Source organism: Halyomorpha halys, unplaced genomic scaffold, assembly GCF_000696795.3.
Source record: "Halyomorpha halys isolate HHAL.00 unplaced genomic scaffold, Hhal_1.1 Scaffold722.1, whole genome shotgun sequence".
Taxonomy (NCBI): Eukaryota; Metazoa; Arthropoda; class Insecta; order Hemiptera; family Pentatomidae; genus Halyomorpha; species Halyomorpha halys.
In genome coordinates this window covers 370,035-379,632 of record NW_027110068.1, presented here as the reverse complement: position 1 = coordinate 379,632, position 9,598 = coordinate 370,035, and the positions used below count along the sequence as shown (strand labels likewise).

Here is a 9,598-nt window from a genome sequence, read left to right as displayed (position 1 = left end):
ATACCCCTAATATGTTGGGAAGAAGGAGAGCGTTCCAAACCTAAATTATTACAACAATGTTCACAGGATTTTCCAACTATAAAAATAATTTTTCAATTGTTTAAATCGAATAATGTGTTTGCAAGTTAAGTCTAGAAGCACTCATCATTATTTCTTTGAATGTCCAACGTTTCGACCAGCCTGGCCAATCTCAAAGACTGTCTCAAATATAAATTTTCATCTCACATCCTACATTTTAAACTCTTTTTGCAGGCTATTAGCTGGCTGTTTAGATCATTAATTTCAGTCAAATCAGCCTAGTTTGTCACTTTTCCGATAAATCTTAAAACTTTTAATAATAGATTAATTAAACACTATTATCACTCTCTTATCATGCTCTTTGATTTGTTCTACTATAACTTTTTCTTTATGATCCATAGCTTACGAGTTATAGGTGAAAAAAGACCTGATTCGTTACTTTATTAAATTAACTAGCTATATAGTGGGGGTATTAGGATCGCCAGAAATGCATTTTCGTGCTAAGGCTGAAGAAAACTGATGTTGAAAACTATTTTTTGATGTATGTTTTATGGTGGGTTTTTTCGCATCGTTTTTTCCAGTATGGCAATCATTTATTCTTCCCTAGCTAAGGAAATTCAGCCATAAATCAATACGAAGAGGAGGGAGTTTAGTTCAGGTTTCAGAATAGAGCAATTATACAACGACAATGAAAAAATGCATTAAAATTGTATTTGTATTAATAATGATATTTATTTAGCATTTAAGAATTTTTGTAAATAGTAAAATGTCTGTGCTGCTTTCTACACATTAAATGAACTTGGTTCATTTTCGGATTAGGTTTCAATTTACATCCATAATTCATCAATTTACGACCTTGACTTATAGCTCATTACAAAGAGGATGAAATGCTTAAGATCACTCTCACTTATAGTATGCAACTCCAATTATTATTTTTCATGATATTGTAACTCAATTACTCAAATACTCGGTATAATTTCATTCATCTTATCCACTTTTCACATCTATTTCGGTGTAGAGTCAAGATACAATTTTGAATAATTTCTCTATAAGAAGAGAATGAAATGCTGAAAGTTTCCCTCACTAAGAGTTTTCGAGATATTTAAATCTAAATGCAAAACACACCCAGCGTTGCTCCCACCACTACAGCCTCATCTCGAGCGTTACCTTTCTTCACGAAATCAATTTACTCCCGGGAATTTTTTTCTTTAATCGTATAGCGTTGGTCAAGAGATTTTACTTCAATAATGATAGTAACTTTCGTTTCATTCATTGAGTTTGTGGATGGCTATCAACCAATGATTATTAGCATGTCCCAAAGGAAAGAAAAAAATCGTTTTCCAAGTTGTTACCTCTCACCTCGTTTCCAAGTTGTTACCTCTCACCTCGTTTCCAAGTTGTATACTCATATCAGAATATCGCAGGTATTTTTCATCAGGAAGGGCACTTTAAGCAATAGCTTACATACTTATTCTGTCATTTTTAGATCGTAAATTAAAAATTATTGTAAAAACTGTCAAAAATGTTTCCATATAGGAAATACTTTTTTTGTAAGTCTTATTCTGTTTTTATTTTCCTCAGTAGTTTTATAATCAATTTGCAAGAGCCAAGGTTGATGAAAAAATTATTGGTAAAATTGTCATTAGTAAAATGGATATTTTTAATGTTGAAATTTGTGACTTGTAATCATGGAAATAATTATTTTCGATGAAATCTATATACCATATATATTTATCTACATTAGTTATATAAAAAGTTAAACGTAATCATTTTATTAGTTATAAGGGCGATAATAACTAGCAGCAGTTTTTTGTCCAAATAAACAATGAAACGAAGTATATCGCGAAATTTCATTCACAAGATCTCATTTGGGTATACAATACATGATGTTTAGTAAAACAGAGAAGAAAAGTCATTTAGAAAAACAAAACTAGATCAAATTAAAGACACTTGTGTATTTATTCAGAAATTACAAGCTATAATTAAAAAAAAACGAAAAAAAATAGTTTTTCATATTTAATAAATAAATAAACATGGAATATACAAAACATAAATGTTAAAAATTACATAGTTAAATCACATAAAATGGGATTTAGGGTAACTAAATCATAACCCTTAACTTATATCATATTGAATACTGCATAACATAAGATTCGATTCAGCCCTGAGTATTTCGTAACCTGAAAAAAAAAAAAAAAATAGTATTAATATAATTATAAATATACGTAAAATGTTACTATTACTAATGCACTATATATACGCTATGTAGTATTTACTAAAACATTACTAAAGCCATCGCCAAATCTAAGATAATTTTAAAAATTAATGGTTTTTCTTCTTTTCTTATCAAGAAGTAAAATATAAAAATTTAAATATAAACCAAAATTTACAAGCTATAAATATTAAAGTTATTTTTACCTCAGTTCAATCTAACTCGCATTATAAATTATGGTCGACTTTCAAATTTATCGAAAAATATATTTATCTAAGTTATTATTTTTGTGTAATTTCGTTTGACTCAAAATTTCATGTCTCACATTAATAACACTTTATTCACAATTATAAATTGTATAACAACAACTAAAATTAAATATACATGATTTCTAAATCGCCGTAGTATATAAAAAAAACTTATTTCACTTAAATACGAGTTATATGTAAATAGTGCATTGGTAAACAGTAATTCGGGAAGATAAGAAAATAATTCGTATAGCCATTCCTAATAACTAAGGAATACCAGCGTAGTAAAAAGGAAAACACATGAATGAGAAGAATAAAAATGTTTAGTTAGAATTTTGGAGCGTATATTATTTTACTATTGTAGTATAGTATATTTCAGGCGCTTTTTAAATATTGCTGGATTAAACTATCTTAAAGTTTCCTCTTACTGTTTTAAGCTAACATTTAAAAAGTGATATAGGACCTCGCTCCCCGAGGATCTTAGCGGGGTGGGTCCAGCGAGGAAGGATTGGCTTTTTTTTTTTGTGTTACGATCTCCTCTTGTGAGATTGTGGCATGTCGTAACATCGACCAACCTACTCGCTATAATTATCTGTTTGAAAAGTCAGATAAGTAAGGCTACCATGGAGTGGAGGGTTTCATGCAGTTTCTCAATTTCAGGCGCTTTTTAAATATTACTCGATTAAACTATCTTAAAGTTGCCTGTTCTCTTTAGAAATTTAAACGCACTTGTTAACAAAGTAAACCTTTACTCTTATTTTATTTCTTACGAAATAGCTACTTATAGTTCTTTCTGAATTATACAAATGCGTAAGCTTAGATAGTGCATAGCTAATATTGCTAATGAGTTTTGAAGTCGGGTGAGTCACAATTTCCAGAACGCTGCCTCGGCGCCCCAGACTCCAAGGTGAGTTGGAACTTGCTACGTGGTCAACTGAGTCAAGTTGTCTGTGGTCAAGACATGTCCTTATTATGATAAACATGATGATATTAACTAACACCTAGACATTTTCAATTCGATAGTAAGAAATTTCAGCAGGAACTTTTAAGAATGAAATAATAACATACTTAAAAAATAATTTTTGAACCAAAGATAAAAATACTGTTACGCAAAACAAATTTATTTATAGTATGATAGTATGATAATTAGTTATTTTATTTTAGATTCCCTTCTTTTAATATTGAAGATATACTCATAAAGTCACATAGAATCACATGGATGCGATCTTAAAATTGAATTTATTTAAATCAATCAATTAATCCAAGCAGTAATAATTAATGTAAAAAACTTTTATTAGTTTCTTTAATTATCATTTAAGCGTTAAATACTACTTTTATTTTATATCTTGATTTATTTCCTTTCGCTTTATTTTTTTCTAATGTTTAAATTATTACAAAAAAATAATATGCATAAAAGAATTTTTTAGTATTTAAAACGTGTTCGCATTCTAGTCGAACAAGCATCATTTTATTGCTAAATACAAACTGCATTTATCTGAGGCTCATTGTTTTCAGATGCCAACGACATCTTATCTCAAAGTTAAGTGGCAAACTTTGCCAAATTCGTGTGCTTCTCAATTTACATTATCTCTAATTTGGATCGTGCTCTGATATAAAAGGTTCCTTCCATGATCGAGCAGAATCATTGAATGCCAATCTATATTAGATACTCTTTATTTTTACTTACACTCATATATTTTAGTAGATTTAACAAATTCGAAAGAATTTTCCCCATTATTATTCCTAAGTAATTTATTATTTATAACTAATAGTTCGTATTAAGAAATAAATTTAATTTTTTTACCTCTCAAGTTTTATACAAAAAAGTTAGTTGTTTCTTTCCAAAACCCATTAATGTCAATTGTAGTCAAAATATATTATCTTAAAAAGAAGCAAAAAAAAAAAAAACACTAGCTCTTTTAATACTTCGAATACTGTTCCAAAACTGAAATATGTTTAAAATGAAATAAGTAAGATTTTCATTAATGTATTCCTATATATAAACAGTTTAACTCAGCTAAGCAGTTTAACAGTATCATTTAGTATATATAAAAAGAATATCACCAATTCTTTCGTTCCCAAGACAATGAAAATTTAAACGAAAGTTAAAAACCTATCCTTCAATTATACATCAAAAGTATCATTGATAATTCTTTTTATTTATATAATTGTTTTAAAATCTAATTTATTTATTAGCTATTTTTTCTTAAATGCTCTGCTGATGTGGCTTTTTTATTTTTATTTATTAATCTCTATTTATTCATTATTTTGTTAAATTTAAATTGAACTTGTATTATGAACTTAGTATATACTACGGATCATTGGAGGATAGAGTAGAATAGAGAAGATAGCATAAATATGGTTGGCCCACGCCCATCCTCCACTGACTTATTATACCAGTGACGGGTTTGAGAGAAAAGCTTGAGGAATCTCTGGAGCCCTGTTCTTTCCTTCATAACTGGAGGAAGAGCTCAGTTCGGAGTTTCCCAGGCTGAATGTAAATATTGCAAATAGAAATGATTGCGTCCATGAGATTATTTCACTATAAGTTCTAGTTTGTTTTTTTATTATTATTACTATTTTCTTATTTTTTTCTTGAATTATAATCTCTATTACCATTGTCTATAAATATTAGACAGAATGTAATATTACACAATAAAAATATTTTACAAAAAAAAAAAAGATAAGGCTGAGAACAAAAGGAGAAAGAATGAATAAGGAAAAATGTAATGTAACATAATAATGTAGTTTGAGAAGGCAAAAGAGAAAGAAAAAAACATAATTTAAAATTTATTGTATCTAGTTTATAGTTGATTATCATTGAAAAAAAAAATGGTGAAGGCAAAAAAATGTATCTTTGTTAAATGATAGATATTAGCGTTTTTATATCTAATAGTGGATTGGTAAGTATGCTGGGTGTCGTAGCAGCCCGATGTATTTGGGCGTTGCTGATTAAATTAAAAATTTGTCTTTCTAATTTTTCAACATGATTTGTCTTTAATTTTTCAAAAATATATACTAACAAATACTGATCAAAAACTTAATGAAGTGTAAAAAAAAAAAATCATCTTCGTAATTCTCAAGGGCTTCCAGGGAACGATTTCTATTTAATTCTTTTTTGGATTTGGCAAAATTCGAAAAGGGATATTGGTACAAAAAATTAAACCATCGCCATATTTCGTTAGTATCCAGTTTAAACAGAATACTACCCACTCCTTTTTTCCCCAGATGATGAATACAACGTGTCGTTGAGACCCCTAATGACAGATTACTATAGTCATACCGCGGTATTTATAAAGAGCTAGGGTGGGGGCTAAATTTCCCCGCCTGAGTTAGTGCCAACAGCTGAAACCGAAATGTCCTGGCCCACAAAAATAGCTTACGCCTCGCCGCTTGTCGTATGAAACCCTTATTAATAATGAATATTAGTATTATAATAGTATAAGAAATAAATAAACGGGACTATAATCGCTCTGTGACAGGTTTGGCTTTAAATACTTAACTAACCAGCTGTCAAGGATGAAACAAATTGGCTCGTTGGTTATTGTATAAGCACAAAATATAGAATTAAACTACACTATCCCAACGTTATATACATTTTCATATTAATTTATTTATTGTTATTTAAACTGTATAAAAATATATGCAAGTAAATTTGCTGTAAGTGACATAGTGACATGATACAAACATGAATTCGACTACAAAGTTTATGTATTTTTGGTAATATATTTTTCAATCAATATTCTTTCTTTCGATCGTAATAAATAAATATATAGCTACCAGTAAATAGTGTTTGTGCACAACACTCACTAAGCAACTGAAGTCCAACACAGCAGAATCATTAGAGCAAGAGCCCGGTTGAAAAAAAAAAAAAAGCTAGTTATTTCACAACAAAGTTTGATTAATTTAATATAAAATATTTATAATTACTAGTCAATATTGATAAGTCTACCAAGTATAGGTTGGGTGAATAAAAATTTGCAGCTGTTTTAAAGCGATAAAAAAATCTTTTTTTCATTCAGAACTTCATATCTTAATCACTACTCTCAACACTAGAAAACCTAATACAAGATCATTTAAAGTAGAATAAATTTGTCATAATATGAGCCGTAATAGAGTTATTTACACTCAAAAGTTTCCGAAATTAAGTTTTTTAAAAGAAACATTTTCTAACAAAATAACGAAAAATCAGTAGTTTTTAATTGATTTGGGAAAAACTATATTTCAAGAATAATTAGACATACAGAAACATATCAGTACTCATATTAAAGATAGTTTAATGGACTATAAAGTAGTTAAAGACGTAGAAGTAGTAATTTCATGATATTTCCGAAAATATATGCACAAAACGTAGATTTCTAGTTGTTAAAACAAAATTTTTAATTTATAAAAAAATATATCTCACGAATCGGTAGATTAACAGATGTCTGCTTGCACTCAAATTAAACCTAGTTTAACGTACTATAAAGTGGTGCATTACACTTTTCTTTTTATGAGTATTAGTTTTCATTATATTAGCTATAACAAAATAATTATAGCTGTTGTTGACAGACAAAATGTGAATTTCATAAAAACGTCTACTACGCAGATACTTTATATTATTCCAAACGCTGCCATACATCTGTAGGTATAATACATCCTAAAATATAGGTTTCATAAATCCAAAAATTGTGTCCAAACAACTAAAAATCAATATGTTGTGAATTTATTTCGTAAATATCATGAAACCTACTAAGAAGATAAACATCATAAACTACTTTATGGCTCATTAAACTAGCTTTAATTAGAGTACTACTAGACATCTGTACGTCTCACGGTTTCTGAGATATACATACATTTTCCTAAATACATTCATTATTGATTTTTCAGTGTACTTTTTGTGAAATGTTGCAATTTAAAAAAAAAAATTTAACGTCTTGAAAACAACCATTTTTATCTCCCGTGACTAGTTGACAGGCTTATCAATTTGGACTAGTAATTATGCATAGTTTTCTTTAAATAATAAAAAAAATTTGGGGGTAGATTTTGAAATTCACCAACTATTGATTTTTCAGTGCCTTTTTTGGGAAATGTTGCATTTTAAAAAAACATATTTCAGAAACGTAAATAGTTTGATCAGGGCTTATATTGTAGAATATTTACTCTACTTTAATGATTATCTATTAGGTTTTCTGTTTTGTTGGTAGTTTTAAATGTAGAACTCCGAATGAAAAATTAATTTTTTTTAACATTTTGAAACAGCCGCTAATTTTTGTTCCCGCTACCTCTATTTGGCAAACCCATCAATTTTGACTAGTAATTATACATATTTCTCATTAATTCAATCAAAAATTGGGATGAAATAACCGCATTTTCTCTCCCATTGGGCTCTTGTACTGTATGGTTAGGTAAATCATTCCAGATAACGGTCCGTTATCTTAGGATGAAAAAATATTTTTTTTAACGTCTTGAAACAGTCAGTTTTTATTTCCACTAACTAGTTGGCAGACTCATCAATTTTAAATAGTAATTATGCATAGTTTTCGTTGAACTAATAAAAAATTGGGGTAAAATAACTGACTTATTTACCCTCTTGGGCTCTTGTACTACAAGTAGTTTCAGATTTAGCCTCTGGATTCCAACAGGATTCAGACACGATATTTACAATAAAATAAGACATAAAAATGACCGATAGGCCTTATTTGAAGGTTATTCGGGTCATTTACCCAATTTAAAATATGTATTTTCGGGTTTATTATTTTAATTAAATTTCTTCACAACTTCATATGATCAATTAATATCAGAAGTTTTAGTTTTAGTTAATATACCAACCAAGTCCGCTAAATTAAATTATGGCTGCAAACTTGTAACATTAATATTTGAATCGATTTTTTAAAAATCATTTTGCTTTATTTAAAAATATCTCTACTACACTCTCGTATCCCAGGTTCGAGTCCAGCTTTAGCGAACCAATCATTTTATTTTCTTTACGAAATACCCAACCTATGTAAAGTAGGTATCTGATCCTTGATAATACCTTACAGTTGAGCTCGGGTGCTGGTCTCACCACGCACCTTTGAGCATAGCATGCCAATTTAAGATATATCTTCCTGGAATGCCTTATGAATTGGATAGGTATGCATTTCGAAATGTATAGAAAATAAATTGAACATTATTATAGATACATGAGTTGAGAATAAACATAAAATATACCTTTACATGTAGCATTTGGACCTTGTCGATGACAACGCGAAATCTAGACTTCCATTGAAGTTCATACTGTTTGTAGGCTGCCCTAGGAGTTCCTCCTTGACTGTAAGAACTTGAAATTCATTAGAATATGGTGGTTAGGAGTCAATCATATTGAAAATACAAGTACATATATTAATTACATACATGTCACATTTTTTTATTCGTATTCAATTACGACTATATTGGGACTATGCGCCTTTTAGGAGAATTGGATGGTTAATAAACCATTCCTTATATTAAAAAAATCTTTATATTCCATTAGGTATTCCTTATATTAATATATTCATTATATTAATACACCATTTCTTTATTATGTTATATATTAAAAGTAGTGCGATAGATTTTTTTTACATTCAAGTACATATATCTCCAGAAGATTGTACCATATCCTTTGCTATAGAAATAACTCCATTTTCTCATCAATACAAAAAAATCATTTTTAGCGGGAGCAGATTAATGGGTTAATCGGCAGGTTTAGTTTAATGGTTTTTAAGAAGTATATTTTCGGTCGTACCTTTTTCTTACAAATATCATAACAAATTAACGCGACAGTTGTTTTGTTTTATTCCTGGTAAGCTCATGATTAATCGTTGAGAAAAAAAATAGTAATTGATCACTTTTGATCACAACAAAAAAGCATCAAATTCTCCATAAATAGTTTTACATTAACAGCCATATTTTTACAATTGCTAATTTTCGTTTGTTTATTACTTTGTTTAAATGCTTTAAAAAATAAAAGGATAGGACTGACCGTTTCTAAAAAATAAGTACCGAAAAAAAAAGTAACTTTTCAAGATGCGCAAAAAGGGACGGAGCTCTAGTTATGCAGCAATTTGTTTTAAAAACTCTTTTACAAATAAAATTATGGGATTGTTCTTAATATTTTCAT

The 9,598-nt window shown here is 28.8% G+C and overlaps 1 protein-coding gene across 1 annotated transcript in view; it reads right to left on the bottom strand.

Annotated features, from left to right (window-relative positions):
- Window positions 1-1,964: 1,964 nt before the first annotated feature.
- LOC106691630 (forkhead box protein L2) overlaps window positions 1,965-9,598 on the bottom strand; it is a gene marked incomplete in the record, with an annotated part of 73,694 nt that continues 66,060 nt past the window's right edge. The window contains 1 exon segment of the mRNA XM_067048164.1: window positions 1,965-2,198.